This window comes from Typopeltis vanoorti, chromosome 4 (genome assembly GCF_054136105.1).
Source record: "Typopeltis vanoorti isolate ZY-2024b chromosome 4, IOZ_Tvanoo_1.0, whole genome shotgun sequence".
NCBI lineage: Eukaryota > Metazoa > Arthropoda > Arachnida > Uropygi > Thelyphonidae > Typopeltis > Typopeltis vanoorti.
The window spans coordinates 45,617,512-45,638,632 of record NC_143552.1 but is presented as its reverse complement, the minus strand read 5'-3'; the positions used below and the strand labels follow the sequence as shown (position 1 = coordinate 45,638,632).

Genomic DNA, 21,121 nt, shown 5'->3' with positions numbered 1-21,121 from the left:
GCGAAATATATTGCCTGGCTTGAAGGTAGTAGGCTAAAAATAATTTATAAGAGTTAAATGACTTTTCAGATTTGCTAGATTTACTAGACCCTGCAACCTTTAACCACGCTACTGGCCAGGACGTATATATATATGCCCACATTTCCATGGATGCGAAATGCGTGTTAAAATTGTAATACCATTGATATTACATTGAAATTTATTATGGATATGAAGCGTTTGAGGATGCGTATTTGATCTTTAATGGCCGGTAAGGTGGTTAAGGGTTAAATTTAGCAAATTTGTTTGAATTGGACATCCAGACAAAATCAGTAATTCCTGCAAATAGCTGTTGTTCATTTTCTGTCGCATGGTAAAAACTGGTAATCTCTGCCAGTGGATTATGTGATGGTGGGTTAGCTCCTAGCCCTGCATGACAGAGATAACTGCTTGGTAGTGCAAGCTGGAAAATAAATGTCCAGGTATATATAAGCTGCTGTATCAGAATAGTGATCCAAATTGCTTTATTTTTTGAAAATGTGTTATTTGTTCCATTTAACTATAACTTGAATGCAAGTCAGCATTTATTCATCCTGCTTCCAGTAAGTGTGTAGATGTTGACCAAACATGATACAAAGTGTAAGACGATTGATATCTTTCATTCACTGATGGTTGGATAAAAGCCTCATTGGAAGACTTATGGAGTTGATTCTTTTTAGAATAATTAAGATACTGATTATAGGTTAATTATAACTTAGTATTATTAATTTTATTTTCTTTAACATAAAAATTAGAAAAGAAGTAGAGTAACTTGCATAAATATCTGTCCACAAATTTTCACATTTGTACTAGAAACTGGTCATCTCTGCCTACTGAGTAGTGGAAAACAAGTTAATATCTGCTAGCATGACAGAGATGATCAGTGTGTAGCATGCTTGAAAAATGTGTGGACTGATATCATTAGAGTTACAGTATTTACTGACTTCCCAAATGGCAACCTGCACAGTCATCCCTTCATATAGTTTTATGATCAAGTTTATTCAGAATCTGTCATTTTCTGTTAATTTTTCAGAGTTGTTTTCAGAGTGATGGATTGCATTTGAATGGATTTGGTATGAGTCATCCAGAGAGACTACTGCTAGAAGGAAGAGTAATAGTGAGATAATTAAAGGTAAGCGAAAGATCTGAGTGTGTAAGAAGAGATATGAAAGAACCAGAGAGTGAGATGGATGAAGCTGATGGAGTGATTATGAAGGATGAGAGATGAGAATGGTATGCAAGATGAACAATGAAATAGGAGAGGAAGCTGGGTGAACAGGAAGATAGAAAGTAGGAAAAGTGGACACCAGAATCAGTAGTGAGTGTGTATGTATGTGTGGAAGAGTGGTGGTCAGTGTAAAGAGTATATGGTGTTGGTCAAATGAGAATTAGTTTGGTTGAAGTTATTTAAGGGGAGAGATGAAGGTCTGGAATTGCAGCTGAGAGGTGAAATAGGACTGGTTAAAGACTCAAAAATCCATTAGTTTGCATTTTAAGGTAATGCTTCAAGGAGTTAATGGAATCATTAACATACCTTGTATCACAAGATCCTTTCAATGGGGAAAAATCCCAAAGCAGTTGAAAGGGGTAAAATTACCTAACTTCTCATAGGGGTGATAACACTGAAACTAATGGTGGCCAGTTTTTGTTTCTGGAGTTGTGATTACGGTATGTTGAAAAGGGCAATAGACTAGAATACAGAAATGGGTGGATAGTAGTAGGATTCTTAGTGAATGTTAATGTGGGTTTAAGGAATTTGATTTGTTTTATGGTGCAAAGACATCAAAGGTCATACTGCACCAGGACGGGTTTACAGCAGTACATAAGGTAAACAGTTTGTCGTACAATCACAAATATCCATGTCCTTGGCAGGATTCGAACCCACAGCCTTTGCTGGAGAGCAGATACGCTAACCACTTGGCCAACTAGGCTGGTGTTCATATTGATTAAGAATTTACTTAATTACAACAGGGTAGAGATAAAAAGAGGACTATGACAGGGATGTGTGTTATCACCACTGCTGTTTGAGATCTGCGAAAGGGTCATGGAAGAAATCAAAATATAAGGGGGACCGGAAAGTAATCAATTTTTTGAACTACATTTTTAATATAAATTTTATTAAAGAGCAAATTAACATTATTCAATTCTATAATCGCCATCATTAATTATAACCTTATTCCAACGATCTACTAAGTTTAGAATTCCTTTTTTTGAAAAAACTTTTTTCTTTAGAGGCAAAAAATGATATCAAACTCCTTTGGACATCATCTTGCGAACGGATGGTTTTATTTCTTATGCTGTGTTCTAAGGACCTGAATAAGTGATAATCACTGGAGGCAATATCTGGCGGATATGGAGGATGTGGTAGAAGTTCCCATCCTAACTGCCTAATTTTTTCTTGAGTCATTCTTGCAGAATGTGGTTTTGCATTATCTTGCTGCAAAATTACCCCTTTTCGATTGACAAGTGCAGGACGTTTGATTAACAATGCTTGTAATTTGTAATTGATGTAGTCACGCTAATTGTTCACAGTAGATGGCTGCTGTGATAGTCTTACCTTGTTCCATGAGTTCGTAATGAATAATTCCATGAATATTCCACCAAACGCACACAGAACCTTTTGTGGATGAAGTCCATCTTTAGGTGTTAGAATTGGAGTTTGATTTGGAGAAAGCCACTGTTTTTTGCATTTATTATTCTTATACAGCACCCATTTTTCATCACCAGTTACGACTCGTTCCAAAAAGGGGTCATTTTGTTGCCTGGTCAACAATGAATTGCAAATCGCCCGTCTCTGTGCTTTATTGTTTTCTGACAGTTCATGCGGTACCCATACACCCTGTTTAAGAACTTTGATACTCTTATGTAAGTGCTCTTGTACAGTTGACCATGATGAATTAAGTTTCTCTGCTAATTCTTGTATGGTTTGTTTTGGATCTGATTCAACAAGAGTCTTAAGAGCATCGTCATCTAGAGTAAGAGGTCTTCCAGATCGAGGACGATCAGAGAGATCAAAATTTTTTTCTGCAAATCTCCTAAACCATCACACTGACATTTGTTAACCTTCATTACGTCTCCATAAGTTGAGCAAATGATTTTGGTAGCCTCGGTAGCATTCTTTCCTTGGTGAAACAAAAACAGCATACAAAAACAGATGTAAATGGTGCTCTTCAACTTTAAAGTCTGCCATATTAAAAAAAAATAATCTAAAATTTAAAAAAAAAAACAGATTTTTTAAATAGAAAAGTAATGCTAATATTTAAATAAAAATCAAATTTAATAATTTGTGTTATTTAAGAAAAAACAATCGGCTAAAAATGACCTATTAAAAATTATTGATTACTTTCCAGTCCCCCTTATACATACAGGCATTTCAGTTGGTGGTACAAAACAATACTAATCAATGAGAATGAAGAGGATCGATCTGCAAAATATAGTTACAAACTGGAGTAACTATGATAACTGATAGCTTTGGTAAATTTGGACTAAAAATAAACATGCAAAAAACACAAATAATAATCGCAGGCATAGTGATGGATAAAAAGCTTTTAAAAGGTTTTTATAGTGATGGATAAAACATAACCTTAAAACGGCTAACCTCCATAGAACAGGTAGATACATTTAAAAGAAGAATACACATAGCCAAAACAACCTTTCTTAATATAAACAAATACCAATAGAAAAGTTGATATAAATACAAGTATACAACTGTTGACTTGCTATGTATATATTCTTCATTAATGTACACCTCAGAAACATGGACTATCAGTAAAGAAATGGAAAAAAAGATTGCTGGCTGTAGAGATGTGGTAAGAAGAAGAATGATGCAGATCTGCAAATAAGCAAGTACTTGAAAAAGCAAACCAAAAAAGATTACTGAATGAGATCAGGAAAAGGAAAATGAAATTTTTTGGACTTGTGCTAAAAGAAGAACTGACCAATGTGATTGTCACAGGAAAACTACAAGGAAGAGTCCAACCAAGAGATCACTATATGACAGACATTGAACATGGACAGGCAAAAGTACTATACAGAATTTTAGAGATGAATATGATAACAATTCTATGGCCTCCAACCTCTTGATCAGAGACAGCACTTTAATGAATGAACAGCATTGTAACAGATGTCTTGGACAATCCACAGGATGAGTTTGGTATTGAAATTGAAGTGGATAAGGAGATTGGCTGTTTGATCAGCCAGTTGTGTAAGGGACAGCAGTATCCCAGAAGAGGAAAGTCACTGGTGGTGTGTGCCACTAGTGACTCTCCACAGGTCTGTTTCAGGAGCCTTAATGTTATATGTTAATGATGTGGAAAAGGATATGCAGTTGTTTGTGAATGATGCAGAATTAGGTATTGCTATAAAAGGATGAAATTCTGTGTATATAACTGGTAGGGATCTATTGAAGGAGATAAGAGATATCTGTGGGGGGATGGGGGAGTAATGATTAGAACTAACACCAGTAGAATTGTAAAGATAACATAGTGGAAGTATGACAATTATTATTATTGTTGTTGTCATTATTATTACATAACACCTCCAGGGAGTTCAAAGAATCATCGAGGGAGGGCACCTACTCTACAAGAACTGCAACTACACCAACGCCATCTACCACCTATCACCACCACTAGTATTTCCACAGACAATCACAAACATTCATGCCCATGGCAGGATTCGAACCCACAGCCTTTTGGCTGGAGAATGGATAACCACTCGGCCAACCAGGCTGCCAAAAAAATGAGTGACTTGAAGGATGGTTTAACTCATTACTCAGTGGTGGCGCTGTCCAGTTGCAAGTCCACCCCAAAACCAAGCAGAGCTGCTCATATCTCATAGTAAAGCATCCACTTCAGTGAATTTTCCCACATCTATGCAAAACCCGTCTTTGGAAGCCAGACCCAGAAGAGATTAATTATAAGGAAGAGATTGTTATGTAGAAATAAAGAGGTTATAGTGACGCTGTACAAAGCCTTGATAAGGTTAAATATGAGCTTCTGTGCACATATTTTGTTACCAGAATTTTCAGAGATGATTTCGGAGAACATCCAGAGAAGAGTAACTGAGATGTTGTTAGGTTTTTGAAATGTTGAGTATGGGAGTGATTAAGAGAATGCCATCTACAGTGGAGAATGCATAATATACAAGTTGGTGCAGGGTTTGTATGTTAAAAAGATTTTCATGGAGTAAAATCAGATAGGATAGAGAGCCTCCATAGCTCAGTTGGTATAGATGAAGCCCTTTGGTCGGAAAGACTTGAGTTCTTTTCTTGTCCATTTTGTGAGAAACCTTTATCTAGTCTCCTTTTGACTAAAGGTGAGTTAGCTGGTCTCATATGGCTGTAGAGGGTCCCCTCCCCCCCTGGAAATAATAATAATAATAACTAAGAGATGAATAAGTTGAGGATAAAAAAATATAACTCATGTATGTATGAGGGTAAGTTCCAAAAGTTTCCAGCCTGACATACAAAATCCGTGCCAATTTTAGAACACTGTGTGTGACAGATAGCACCATCTATGGAGTTTAGTGTACAAGTTTGAACTCTACCTGCATCATTCAGTTGGAGGCACTCATTTGACTAACATATGGCTGTAATGTTAAAAATTGAGTACCGTGCTGTGATAAAGTTTTTCACCAAAGAAGGGCTCTCCAAGTGCTATCAGACCACGATTGAATGATGTTTGTGGGGATGCTTCTCCTTCATATTCCACCATGAAGGAATGGGCTAAATAGTTTGCCTAGGAAGAGAGAGCATCGAAGATGATGCTCATGTTAGTCGGCTTCTGTAAGTATGACTGAGGAAAATGTCTCTCTTGTTGAGGAGGAACTGCTCAATGACAGATAGCTGAAGCTCAAAGAAATCTCATCAAGGTTGGGGCTTTCTATAACAACCATCTTTCGCATCATTCACAAGAAGCTTCACATGATGAAGTCAATGCAAAGTGGGTGTCCCAACTTCTCTCTTCAATTCAGAAGGAGCATGGTGTGACCTGTTCCTGCAAGTTTTTAGAGCTTTGCCAAGGGAATCAGAGAGAAGTGCTGGAATCCATTTTCAGTAGGGATGAAACCATGGTCCTTCATTATTATTCTCTTTCCAAAAGGGAATCCATGGAGTGGTGCAAACCAGGTGAATCACCGCCGAGAAAAGCCAGGGTCACTTAGTCCAAGAAAACCATGGCAACAATGTTTTGGGATTGTTGGGAATTTTCTTGATTGACTTCAAGGAAAAGGAATACCACCGTGAATGTAGAATATTATGCTTCACTCCTGCGCAATGGCATTAAGGAGAAGAGACGAGGAATGCTGAGTCATGGTGTTCGCCTGCTTCATGACAGTGCTCCAGTCAATACAGCTATTGTTGCGACGGCTGCAGTGAAGGACTGTGGCTTCCAGGAGATTGAACAGCCACCCTACATCTTAGATCTAGCACCCAGTGACGACTACCTCTTCTCAAAACTGAAGAAAGACCTTAGAGAAAGAAAATTTGCAGATGACAATAAGGTGAAAGATGCAGTTTTAGGCCATTTTGCAGTCAAAAGTGCAGACTATTTTTTCAAGGGCATAGAAATGTTAATTCAAAGATGTGAAGATGGTTGAAGTAAAGGGAGATTATGTTGAAAAGTGACACAGTTTTCTTTGTATCACCTCCAAAAGTTAGTCAGGCTGGAAACTTATTCTAAGAGTTTATAAGGCAGAATAAGATGATGACATCTGTTCCTGTAACTACATAATGGCTGTCACGTTTGTTAGTCTTTACTGTTTTTTCTACTAGTTTTCATGTTTACACTTGATGAAATCCTGTGCAATTAGGATGAAACTTCATGTGGTTAATGAAATGTTATCTTATTCTAGTGTTCTGCCTTATAAACTTTTAGTTAAATATATATGTTTAATTAATTTTTTTTGACTTGCAGATAATTTATGGAATTTTATTTACTCAGTTCACTGAAACAAAAATGCTAATAGTGAATATTAAAAAAAAAAAAAGAAAGAATTTAACACTAACATTGAATAAACTTTATTCATCATATTTATTTCACAAAACAAGTGAGAGGAGGGATAGAAAATATTTTGCTCTCTGCTAGTCCTTTGTTTTGATTCCAGATCACAGCAGACTAGTAGTTCCCATGAAAAATTAGGAATTCTTCCATTTTTCAAAGTGACAGAAAAGGAATACTCTCTGTTATTTTAAATTTGTGTAAATGTTATGATTCTTGTGACCGTAGACATTGAAACTTTTTTTTCTTGGTTATTCAGATCATATATATTTTATTTGTGTGACAACATTTCAAGCTACACTGTTTGTCCAAACTACATTAATTAAATGCATTAATTAAAAAAATATAAAAATTGTTCATGTGTTATGATTTTGACTGTGGGTTGATGCTATTAGATATTTGTGTGACAATTCAGTGTTTTTTTAAAGCATTTAGTATATTTTAAAGCATTTAGTACATTACTGAAAACAACCACCATTGACAGATAACCAATAATTTGTAAAATGATCTGATAACTTATTTTTATAATGAAGATATGATAGACATATTTTACAGTATTTACAGAAAAGTATAACTCAGAATCACCTTTTTAAATTTAATATAACCGTAACCAAAAGTTTCTTTTGATTATATTTTATTAATAGTGATGTGAAAGTAATGGATTCATAACATTCCTAAATTACGCTACAATTGCTTCCTTCGATAAATAAAGTAAAAATGCACATTTAGCTCTGCCTTTGAACTGGACTAAGTTCCACCTCTTGATATATTTTTTTTCCATCCTAGCTTGCGACTATGCTAACTTACCAACCTACCTCCAGTCCAAGGATGTCGGATGTCAATGTAAATCACAGTATGTGGAACTACACAGCATGGAATCATGATAGGCTTAGAAGACAGCTTGCAAGGATGCCATAGCATGAGGAACTAGAGCAATGGTCTTTAAACCGTTTTTTTTTTTTGTCTCACACCTCTCCCTCTCACTTCTGATTTTATAAAGTCCCATGTCTCCATTTATTTCTTCAGATTTTTTTTTAATCAAAAATTATTAATATTTGTTTGTTTATTTATTCCACCAACCTAAATGTCCAGTTTTCCTGTGAATAATGCAAACTGAATATATAAACTATATTTGAATTGCAAAAATGGTTAGAGGAAAAAAAAAGTTGCACTAATGTACGAAATATACATATTAACTTTAAATAAATATACACATCATCATTTGTAGAATAAGGAACAAAAGTAACTTAAGCTTGAGAATAAATGACAGTAGTTAATGGTGTTGATCATTCATGCTGCAAAGTTGCACTGGGTGTTGTTAGTTCTGTTCTGCTCTGATCTAAGTAACTCTGTAGAATAGTTTGAATGATATGACATTTGCCCTTCATTTGGAAAACCTGGGTTTGAATCCTATCTAGGATGCTGTGGACCTTTCTATTTTGGAACAGAAGGTGAGGTCACTGATCTCATGCATAGTTTGCATTCGAGTGAAACAGGATGCTAGAGAACACACGAACTTAAGACATACTGTCCTCATAGCTTTGATTGCTTTAGCTTAATTACAGTGAACCAATCTGTTGCTGAAACTTCAACTGTTGGAATGACATATAAATTGTATTTATAAAAATATATATATTTTTTTTTTGTCTTTCATATAGTTTTTTGAAAAATAATTATATTTTTGATAAATCAACTCCCACCAAACTTTGGCACTTATCAGAGATTAATTTAAACCACTTTCATCATGGCTTGGTGCTGACCTTATGCATGCTCAAGCCCTACGTTCTGCAACACTGCACCATAGTGACTTATTTAAGTGATGCATTCAAACTTATTTGAATTGCATTCTGTCTTTCCATCTCTCTCTCTCTCTCCCTCCCTCCCTCCCTCCGTTTATTTAGCATATAGGTAGCTGATGACATATAATTAACTTTTCAAGTGACTCAAGATTTGAACATTTATTGTAAAAGTGTGATTATAACACATGGACTTTTCTCTCTAATCCGAACTGTCTTGATCCACTTAGGGCAATAGTAACAAGATTAATAATAAAAATTATTCTGAAAAAAGAGAATAATAATAAAAGTCAAATAGTAAACAAGTTTATATTATGTCTCTAAGTGCTGATGCCTTTGCACTTTTAAGTTTTTTTTGTTTTGTTTTTTAATCTGATCCACACACGAAAAGCCACAAAACCTGTAGCACATTAGTGCTATGTGTGGGAAAGAGGAATAGAAGAAAGGAGGAAACTGTTCACATTTTGCTTGAACAGCTGAGGGTTGTAATCTTTGGGGGAAGGCAGAGTGGGGGGATGCTGTTCCAAAGGACAGAAGTAGATGGAATGAAAGAGGAGGCAGTAAAGTTAGTTTGGTAAGTTTCAAGATGGGCTATAAAAGGGTGTTGGTTAGCAGTGGCTCTTGTGTTTATGATTTTGGAGAGTGAGGGAATAATAGTGTCCATGAAAGTATCTGTAGAAGAAACACCTTCTCCATAGCTTTAGAGAGAACAGAAGTGAGAGAACAGTTGAACAGCAGTTCATTGGTTGGCTTTTATCACATTTCTTTGGGATGGGTTGGATGTGGACCTGTTTCCATTTGTAAAGTAGATGCCAGTCGAATAGGATAGATTGAAGAGGCGATAGAGGATAGGTGTTCGTTCTGGGGTTAAATTTTTTAACACAATAGGTGGGATACCATTAGGTGTCCCACCAGATGCTTTCTTTGTGTCCAGGTTATTTAGAATTCTTTGTATTTCTTTTTGTCAGAAGACTATGGCAACATGAAGGGAGATATTCTTGGTAGAGTGGAGGGAACTTTGTCCCAGTCTGCAATGCAGGAATTGGAAGAGAAAAGTGATGCAAGTTTGGCTTTAGCTTGAGGTAACTACAATACCGGTAATCCAGATGTGGGAGTGGTGAAAACCTGATTTTCAGTATTTAAGTAACCTTATTTTTCCATTTAGAGACCGTCTATGCATGCACTTAAGTTGAATTGGTCAAAATATATTTTGGTTTCATTCATAAATTATATAACATTATTTTTTGCATTTTGAGACCCTTATTCCTCTGTCCAGAAAAAGCTATATATAATATGGGCATGCTTGTGTGTGTACACAAGCATGTGCGCACACACACACAAATTAAGGAATATAGGGATAAATTCTAAATATATAGATCGTAATTAGAACCATGAGCATTATAAAATATAGCTTGGAAGAGTGACATAAGCACGTAAAGGGAGTTATCATAGCAATCCAGAAGAATTTCTAAAAGAGTTTTTTTTATGTTGTCAAATAGAAGAAAGACATGGCTGTGGAAGAATACTTGAGTGACTTGAAATGATAGAAAGGTATCTACAACAGAATCAAGTGGTTAAATTATTGATTGTCCACTTTGCCAGACTATTATATGGGGCATGAGGAGAAGATGTTTATTTTAAGGAAGTGAATGAATTAGAAAATGGGTGAACAGGAGCAGCTAGAAATATTGTATTGTTCAGATATGAATAAAGTATGCGATTGGGTGTATGGTTGTTTCAGAGGAGTGTTAATATTGTTTAGGTTTAAATAGTGTATAAAAAAAGGATAAAAAAGTAAGATGCTGTTTCTGCAAAAAAAAGTTGGTGCTAAACAGGGACATCAAATTGCAGACCAGTTTCCACTTCTCAGAAACTGGTTAAGACTAGAATTTAGGATATGATGAATACGCTCTTGAATCTCTTTGGTAATACTTTGTTTTTATTCAAGGGTTATCTTATTTTAATAATTCTATATGCATGCAGCTGAATTATTGAATGACTAATAAAGTTTTTTTTTCTTATTTCTGTGAAGCTAGTCAGCTGAACATGTGCATAGAAATAGCTTTTGGTGTATGACCAAGAGGGAAATCAAAAATTGTCAAGTTTTTAAGTTTGAATATTCTTTTCAAAAAAAAAAAAAAAAAAAAAACGAATTTTTTTAAAATCACATTTTGACATCAGTATCAGTAAATAGCTGTCTCACATGCTATCATTAATGAATTTGTCAAATTTGACAAATTCTATCCCACCCATCTCCATGGAATATCTTCCCTAACTATTCATCCCTCAGTAAATTGTTGGCATTATAATAGTGATAGATTAGGGAAATGTTCCTTCCTTTGCTTATATTTCTATTCCTCCTTTACTCTGATTGGACTGTTTTCTCCAGGATTTCAGTTGTAACGTGTCTTATCTTTAAATAAATAAACAAATTATTCTTACTAGCATAATTTGATTAAGTGCCCTCATCCTATATACCATTTTGATTTCTCACCCTGTATGCACATCTTGATTTTCTAACAAGTGCACTAAACCAGTTCATAATAAAAAGAAAGCATACTACAATTAACTGAAAATAAAGTTTCTTGCCGGCTTTTTCTTTATTTTCTGAAATCTGTTGTACCTGTAATAATATCAGCAAATTCAAATATGCTTTGAAAATGTCAATGATGCAAATGGCAGTTGTACCTTCTTCTCATCACTACTACCAGAATTTGACAAATATGTTTGCCCCCTCATCCTTTGGTAGGTAGATTTTTGCCAGCTGGCAAGAAGCCACAGATTGGACAAAATATAAACATTTTTTATTTAATAAAAATAACTCTGAAATATCTTTAAAAAACACAGATGTGACACACCACTGATGAATTTATGGAACTCTTATTGACTTATAGAAACATGTCATTAAAAACAAACTTGCTCAAGTAGTATTTCTCAAAATTTGTCCAGCTTGTCTACTACTGTCTGCTTTCATCCAGATGGTAAGTTCTTCTGCTGTGTTGAAAAGACAAAATGAACTTTTTCTGCTGTAACAGATATCTTAACTTAGTGCCTCGTAATCTCTTCTCAGCCAGCAAAAGATCAGAAAATTTTCAAGCATCTTTGATACCAAAAACTTCTTGTTTTGATAGCAATAGTAACACATCTCCAGGGATACAGTCATGACAAGTAACTTCTGAACTTTGCATTCTCCTATTCTACTAGCATCTGTCCCTATAATTCACATTCTAGTCTTTAGTAATTCAGTCAGTTCATGTTCATTCCATGGAGGAAGATCAGCAGTTCTAACTTATCTCCCACATATTCAGTAGGATTACAGTCAGGGGAGTTTTGGAGCCAAGGCATTGTGGCAGATTTGTTGTTGTGTTCCACCAACCACTCAATAGTTGTACGAGCCTGATGACAAGGTGTGTTGTCCTGTTCAAAAGATGACACTGTTGTCATCTATTTTCTGGCATATCCTAGGTCCCAACAGACCTAGGGTATGCCAGAAAATAGCTCCCCACAACCAACTGTGCAACCAGGGGATAGGGCTTCACACTATTTACACAAAATGCAAACCTGGCCATTAATATGGTGCAGCAGAAAATGGGATTCATCACTCCAGATGTCCTTCCATCTGTCAAAGGTCCATTGCCGACGTTTTTGGCCCATGTGAGATGTTGTTTACAGTGCCTTGCCGTCACCATGGGTACCCCTTGTTGGTCTCCTGCTGTGGAACCCCCAGGTGAAGGAGGTGTTGTATTAGTGAACGAGCTGTGTGACTGTTGCACGTCATTGCTGAGATACCAGTTGTGACACCGACTCTCACCTCTAGGGTCAACTATGCATTATTGACCAATGTGAGCCCTTCTGTTGGATGTCTGTTCATGATTAATCTAGTCCTGGTACACCCTTGATACAGTAGTATGGGAACAACCAATAAGTGTGGCTGTTTCCAAAATACTTGTATCTACCCTCTGGGCCCGAACTATCTGCTGCAATCAAATTGACTTACATCACCGTGTTTCCCTATTACTGGCAAACATTTACTGCCCTTTTATAGTAGCCGCACGTGACATTGATGTTACACAGTACTTGGTTATCATGCTGAATATGTAAATTGGGGGAGGGGGGAGTGTTCCTAATGCAAAGCTAACTCAGTGTACACTTCTGTCTAAAATGCTCTTCACTCATATCCTGAATTAAGAATGGGAGAAATGTTTAGCATCAGAAGCCAAGTTCTTGGGACTCATTCCTTGACAGAAAATTTACATTCCTTGCACACATTCATCAACTAAGAAAAAAGTGCAAAAGAGCATTGAATCTTTGCTCTCTATTGTCTACTGAATGGGGTGCACATTGATCTTCATTGTTTCGTCTCTATCATGTGCTTATACATTCAATGCTGGATTATGAGTCTCGAGTCTATGGTTCTGTAAGGCAGAATACACTGCGATGGTTGGATCCCATTTATCATCAGAGTATATGGATAACTATCGGTGCCTTTCACACATTGCCCACTCCAAGTCTATGTTGAAGCAAATGAATTGGTCCTGTCATTTAGATGGAAACATTTGTCTCATAACTATGTTCACAATATTACCTGCACCAAACATAACAACATTCCCCCATGGCTGGTTTGTACTCCATCCTGCAATCTCTCACTTTGTCAACTACATAAGTCTCGTACTCCATTATTTGTTTACCTGCAATTGTTTAATGCACCGAGCAAGTCCACTTTTGATTTCTTGCCCATCTACACCAATGGTTCAAGAACCGACACCTCTGGCTGTGCTGCTGTGTTTCTTGATATGACTGTTTCCAACTAGATCTCACCTGATTGCAGTAATTATTCATGCCTTTCAGTTTGCACTTGTGCATATAAAAGAAAACTGCTATCAAAAGTGTGTAATGTATAGAGACTCATTAAATTCTTTACAGGCTATCAGCTCTGTATATAATCCACATCCAGTGCTGTGTGAGGTGTTATCTGTTGTACAGGTAACACCATACACACAGCACTTGATGTGGATTAAACCATTGTAAACACTTAATTTTGATGTGCAGTTGTGCTGCATTCTCAGCCGTGTACATTAGAATTAAGAGAAATTAGACTGCAGCTGTAGCTGCTGTATCAGCTCGTACATTTTCGACATTCAATCATGTAATCTGATGTGCTGTTTTGGCTACCTTTGCAGTATGTCCTCCAAACTTCAGCTTTCTATCCACATCATCCCCAAGTGCCTAGTCTTATCAGTTTCTTGCAGTTGATTTCCATCAGTATAATACACACTCTGCAATGTCTTCTCCAAGTTCATCAGTTTACATTTTTCGATGATAAACTGGCAGCTATTTACCTTTGCCTATACTGCTAGTCTATTTAAGTCATCCTGTAGGAACTCTATATCACCTTCATTTACTACCGCTCCTCCTAGTTTTGCATCAGCAATCAACTGAATATTTCCCCTCGGATAATTTCCTGTATCACTGATGGACAAATTAAACAATAGAGGACCAAGTACTGAGTCCTGTGGTACACCACCAGTTACCTGCCTTCTTCTGGACTCAGCACTTCCATAAACTACTTTGTCCATCTTTATCCATCTCCATATGCTGCAATTTATGCGACAGAGTTCTATGTTGAATCCCGTCAGATGCCTTTGCAAAGTCCAGCAGTATCACTGAGTAGTCAATTCCTTTATCCAACTTCATTGTCACTTTATTATAAAAAGTAAGCAGATTACTAACATAAAACTTACCCTTCACAAAACCATGTTGCCCTTAAGTATCATATTCCTATCTACCCAGTCCTGAATTCTCTCTTTTACCAATTTCTCAAAAATTTTAACCACCACTCTTGAGATACTAATTGGCCTATAATTTGCTACTTCTATCTTGGAATTTCGTTTATGCAGTGGGACTATTTTGCCCTCTTTCCATTCCATTGGCACCTTAGTACTGTATCCTAAATTATATAGCTTAGTCAGAGGAGCTGATAATTTCCTTGCACATTCTTGTAATATACAGCTGATATGTCATCTAATCCCCAGACTGTGTTCACGTTTAGGTTGTGCAATATCCTAAGCACCTCCATCTCTTTAACTTCTGTTCTCCCATCAGTCATATCATGTAATGTCATTTACTTAGATGGTGCATCCTTGCAAAATGATAATTTAGTAACTCAGCTGTTTGGTTTGCTTCTGTTACCTTCCTGCCATTGGCACTTTTTAAAGTAATCTTTCTATAGTCATTCTTCCTTTTAGTTCTGTTAAATATATGGAATGTAATAAGAGTATTATGAGGAACGTTGTTGATCAGGCAAATACATGAGTGATATTCCCATTTTGAAAATTTAAACAAATCTGGTTAAATGTTAAGATGTTGCCTTAACACTTGGATCACTTTTTTTTTTTTTTTTTTTTGGATACATATCTGGGGGGGGGGGAATACTTTTCATTACTTTAAGATGCCATTTGTTATTAGATGGGTGGGGAAGAACAGCTTCCCAAATGGTCTTCTATACTCTGGCAATTCTATGCACTGCTGAACTTCCAAAGAAGTTCAGGCAGTCTGTCCATATGTTTTTTGGTTTACCAGCTAGTCTTTTCATATTTGGTTTCCAGTCTATTCGCTAGTTTAATTCTTTTTTGGTCTGTTCTGTTAACATGTTTGATTCCTTTCAGGTCTTCTTCTTTTTTTTATCCATTTGTTTAGGGGTTGTAATTGACATTCTTCATAAATCTTTTAATTTTTTATTCTGTCAAATTTTGTTTTATTAACTATTTTCTTAATGTTTTAATTTCACATGTTGCATTTATCTGTTGCATTTTTGATGTTTCTATTTTTCATATGCATGCATATGGCAATATTGATTGAACCACTTATTTATATATTTTTACTTTTGTTTCTTTTGTTAGATCTTTATTTTTCCATGTAGTTGAATTTAAACATCCTGATATTTTATTAGTTTTCAGAGATTGTTCTTTTACTTTCTTCTGTATTATATTTTCTCTATACATGGTTATTCCTAGGTATTTAAATTTCATTAATTGTTCCAGTATTTTCCCATTTAGTTGTAATTTACATGTCATTACTTCTTTTGCATTTACAGCAATCCCTCGATTAATGCGCCTAATGCATTCTTTAAAACAGGCGCATTAATCAAAAACGCACTAATCGAATATAATAACCTATAGGAAAAAGTATAATTCGTTCCTCAAATTTCTTGTTTGACCCTTAATTTTTTTTATAAAAGAATTAGGGTATGTCTCAAGGCTTGGTTAAAGGAAACCATGAAGCTGAAAGACAATAAAACATATTCATAATATAAATTTATTATTCTGCTTCTTAACAAAGAATTGAGTTAACGTAGTATGGTGAGCATTCTGTTTATTTTTTTCGTACAACTGACGGTATGGCCCTATTGCCTCTTCTGCAAATTTTACTGGTTCTCTCTTCACCAGGGTCAGTCTCTAAGCATTGCTGCTTAAAAACTTCGATTGTACAAAAATTATTTTCAAATTGTTTCTGTGAAATGGCTTGTCAGTGATTAAATTTTCCATATTCTTCAGGATTTTCCTGCTGTGCATCTAAGTTTAGCAGGTCGGAATCACTCAACTTCTCAGAATGAGATTTAATTAATTTAGATTCATTTGAAAATGCCTCTAAAATCATTTGCACAATGTGGAAGAATGTGCTTCCAAACGGCTCGCATATTACTAGCAGTAATTTCATTCGCCTTTGTGACTTTATAACCAGACTGAGATTTCTCTGATTTGGCTAGAAAAGTCTTGAAAGGCATTCGCTTCCAAAAAAAGGCTGGTTTCATCGACATTAAATATTTGTTGATCACAATAGTTCCCTCCTTACACAATTTTCTTCAAAATCTCTGGATATCTCCTTATCTGCACTTGCAGCTTCCCCTGCGATTAGAACGTTATGTAGGCTATTTCTCTTTTTGAAATGCTCAAATCACCCAGCACTAATGTGGAATTCTAATTTTTCCATCATTGATAGTCCTTTCTTTCCAGGTTACCAAGAGCCAATGCTTTTGATTTAATAAGGCCAGTGTTTAGCGAGATCCGTTTTTGGTTACAATCTTCGATCCATGTAAAAAGAAGTCTCTCTAATTCAATCATTATAATACTTTGATTTCAAGTGCATGCATGATGAACTTGAAGTAGCCTTATCTTTCTCTTTGTATTCAGCAGTTGATTCACCAATTTTTGTGTTCTTGTCCTATCTTTGCTCTGGACTTGCCTTGTTCATTTTTCTTTATTATTTCAAGTTTTTCTTCTGATCAGATTACTTTTCGAATCGTTTTAACACTTCTATTTTTTGCTCCCTAATTCTTTTACTCATGATTAAAGGTTAGGAAAATGACAAATTTTTTGCCCTGGATAATGTGTGTGTAAACTTACACACACACACACACACACACACACACACACACACACAATGATGTGAAAATTATTTGTAATTATGACAGATTTTCAGGGCACTTTTTTTTTAAGATTTGAGAGTGTATTAAGTATCTGTGATAGTGATTTATTAAGTTCTATATTTGTACTATGTAATAGTCAAAGGAAAAAAATAAAGCATACAAAGATAATAAGCCAAAAGGCTATTTTACCGGCAAATTTGTTAATTAAGAGGGAGATGTTAAATCCTGTTTTCTGTTCACTTAAAAACCTTGATATTCCAGGTCTACCTACTCATTGATGAGACCTCAAAAAAGGTTGAAACCGGTTCTGGGTAGTGACCTCTTCTCATAATGTAAAACAATATTTATACATCTCTTAGGAGCTGGGTTTTACATTATGAAAGAATATTAAAGTTAGTGAGGGAGCTTGCTCCACCTTTGCATGGAGTTGCCCTGGTGTTGTACTATCCAAGTAATCATTTACACTTGGTTCCGCCGATAGTTTTTTCGGCATTGAAACTCTATGGATGTCAATGGATTTCGACCCGAGTTTCGTACCCGGCTATAAAATAAAATGGGATTTAACATCTCCCTCTTAATTAAAATAAAGCATATTTTAGGGTTCAGGAATCATTTTATTAGTGATTTCACATGGCTGACTGAAATCTTATGATATAAGATTTCAGTCAACCATGTGGAATCACTTACAAAAAATGTCCTTAATCCATAAAATCATATGATTTCAGCTGCCAAACTGAAAAACAAAGTGAGGGAAGAAGGATATCCGTGACACTAATGTTTATTAGAATATTCATGTAGGCATGTCATGAATTGTGTGTTGGAGGAGTCCTAAGCAAGCAAATGATCTTGTACAGTTTGTTGTAGTTGTTACATCTATCTGTTTTTTATTTATATTTCACTTTTTTTGCCTTTTTGTCTAAGAAGAATGTTCTTTTATTTGGCAGTGATTGTTGTAGTCAGTGTATGCTTCTTTGACATAGTAATAAATCTCAGATACACTAATATTTTGTTGGAGACTACCAGATGCAGACCTTTTCTTACAAAACAAAAAGGATTCATTTTTATTCAAAGGAATAAAGATGTGGCTAACTCTCGTTATATGTGGGGTTTGCATTCTCGAGATCGCCTTCCCAAACAAGTGAGATTCTGATCTTTCAAGATTAATTTAATTGAAAATGCATCTATTTTTCGTATATATTAAAGTATAAGAGTAGTAAAGAAAATATTCAGTACATGTTTTATCAGCTTACAGGCTTGAGACATGACCGTCGTTGTGAGCTTTCTCAGGCTCAATATCTACAGAACTTGACTCAGATTCCTTACCGATGTGCTTTTCCATAGCCAGAAGATCTTCGTTACTCAGAGTGCAGAAGTTATTTACAAAAGACAATACTGCATAAACCAATAAGACAATAGGGACACAAATTATATTCTTGTTTATAGAGAATGGAATGAAAATATCCCTGACTCACACACAGACATAAGCAAAACAAAAATCACTAATTACAGTACAAAGATAGTCTGTATTCTGTTTAGTGATAAATTAATTGATGTAATTAGAGACACCTAGAATGAAAATAACTCTGCATAGATAAAAACATCTCTTCCCCCATATTGCATTTCTCTCCTCCTATACTGCATAGACATAAGCAAAAAAAAAAAAGTAGTTTTATTGTAGTGCTAACATTATCTAACTAAATACAGTATCCTAACAACCTGTTTCAAATTTTCATTTGCAGAAAATATATGGTCACACATATATTTTCATAATGCAGTCAATGGATGGATTAGAAACCAATTGAGTTATGTATAGCAAATTTCCAAAAATAGATAACGTATATACGTATATAACTTGAAATCAGATGAAATTACATTTCAGATTTTCTGCATCATTAAGACGGTTCACAAATTAGTATTTGTGAACCGTCTTAATTCATTTTATTTGTAAAAACAAATAAAATGAATTAAACGAATTCTTCCCTGATGTACAACCTGTGAGAACACGGCATGGCATGAATATTTTAAGGCACTCGCCTCGTGATGCAGATTTTAATTAGCTTTGCCAGAACCACTGCAGAGATATTCATTAGTCTATAATTGGTTGCTTTTGTCCTGGTTTCACCCTTATATAATGGAATTACCTTGCCCTCTATTCATTCATTAGGAATTGCTTATGTTCTGACTAGTATTCAAAGTTAGAGATGCTGCTAATTCTTTTGCTGAAAAGTTTTTTTTCACTTGGTTACAAAGTAAATCATACTCGACAAGAAATTATTTTCTTGTCTAATCTAAGTGTAAGCACATTTTTGTTACACTTGAAGGATTAAGCACAAGAATATAATTTCTTGGTGAGTATAATTTTCTTTGTAACCAAGTGAAAAAAACTTTCTACACCTATATTTGATCCAGAGTATTTTAATAATGTGATTTACTTTTTTGCTACTTATGTATATATATGTGGAATTATATAAAGAAAATATGACTTTGTGTTAATTCAACCTTGATATCATTCTGGGTCTGGCTCCCACTGATTAAACCTCAGTAATGTTTGAAACTGGTCTGTAGTGACTCTTTCCCTAATGCATAGAAATATACACATCCATAAAGAAGTGTGCTTTCCATTATAGAATACTGAGGCAATTTATGTGAAGTTTAGCAGCCCATATACACCCTCTGTCCAAAAAGAAACCGAACTTTTCGAAAATAGAACTGGTGGCGTCATCTGTTGTATCTCTTTGTTGTCGAAAGCGGCAACCTTCATTAGTGTTGTGTCAACGTTTATGACATTTCTTTCATTAGAAGCCAAGTTATAGTGCCAAGAGTGACAGTTTGTTTTGATGAACGGTTGGAAAATGAGTTTCAAACAGAGAGCTGCGATTGACTTTTGTGTTAAACTTGTTAAACGTTTTGCTGAAATGCATCAAATGCTTCAAAAAAAGCATACGGAGATGAATGCTAACCCGTACTGAAGTTTACGAGTGGTTTACAAAGCGATTTCAAAGTGGTCGTGAGACGCTTGAGGACGACGAAAAGCCAGGCCTTCCAAAAACTGGATGGAGCGCAGTTAATATCTAAAAGGTGCGCAATTTCCTCCAAGAAAACCCGAAATCATCTGTGAGATTGATCAAAGATGAATTGGGAATTCCAAAATCAACTGTGGACAACATTTTGACTGAAAGTTTGGTAAATTGAATTCGAGATTTGTTCCCCACAAGTTGACCGATGACCAAAAAATGAATCGAATGGAACACTGCAAGGACCTCATTAAAACTGCTCATAAGGACTCAAACCTCCTTGAAACGATTGTTACTGTGTATTGTTACTTGAAACGATTGTGATGAAATGTGGTGTTTTGAGTATGAGCCCGAAACAAAGTACTGAGTGGAGACCACCAGAAGAGGAGCATCTGAAGAAAAAAAAAAAAGTAGCTCGGAGAAGTCAAAAATAAAGAAAATGCTGATTTGTTTCTACGATTCGAAGGACATTATCCACAGAGAATTTCTTCTGCTTGGCCAAACCGTCAATGGTGAGTTTTATCTCGAAGTTTTGAAGCAATTGATAGCGAGAATTCGTCGCGTATGACATGAATATCATGATGCAGGCAGCTGGTCACTTTTGCACGATAATGCACCATCTCGTCGTTCGAACATTGTGAGACACAAGTTTGTGTGTTGGATCACTTGCCATATTCACCTGATTTAGTTCCTATGACTTCTTTCTCTTCCCTTAACTTCATTTGCTGATCAAAGGAAAGTGATACGACACCATTGAAAACGTTCAAGCAGCAGTAACCACGACCCTCAACAGTATCCCGAAAACCGATATATAAAAAACTCATTTAACGAATTAATTGACCTTGCCAAATGCTGTATCGATGCTGAGGGAGA

General features: G+C 35.6%; 1 long non-coding RNA gene across 1 annotated transcript in view; it reads left to right on the top strand.

Annotated features, from left to right (window-relative positions):
* The first annotated feature begins 1,048 nt into the window (after nt 1-1,048).
* Nucleotides 1,049-21,121, top strand: part of LOC150107274 (uncharacterized) — a 40,862-nt gene continuing 20,789 nt past the window's right edge. The window contains exons 1-2 of the long non-coding RNA XR_016548184.1: nt 1,049-1,150; nt 7,800-7,951. This is a non-coding gene — a long non-coding RNA (uncharacterized LOC150107274). The remainder of the gene's footprint in view (nt 1,151-7,799; nt 7,952-21,121) is intronic.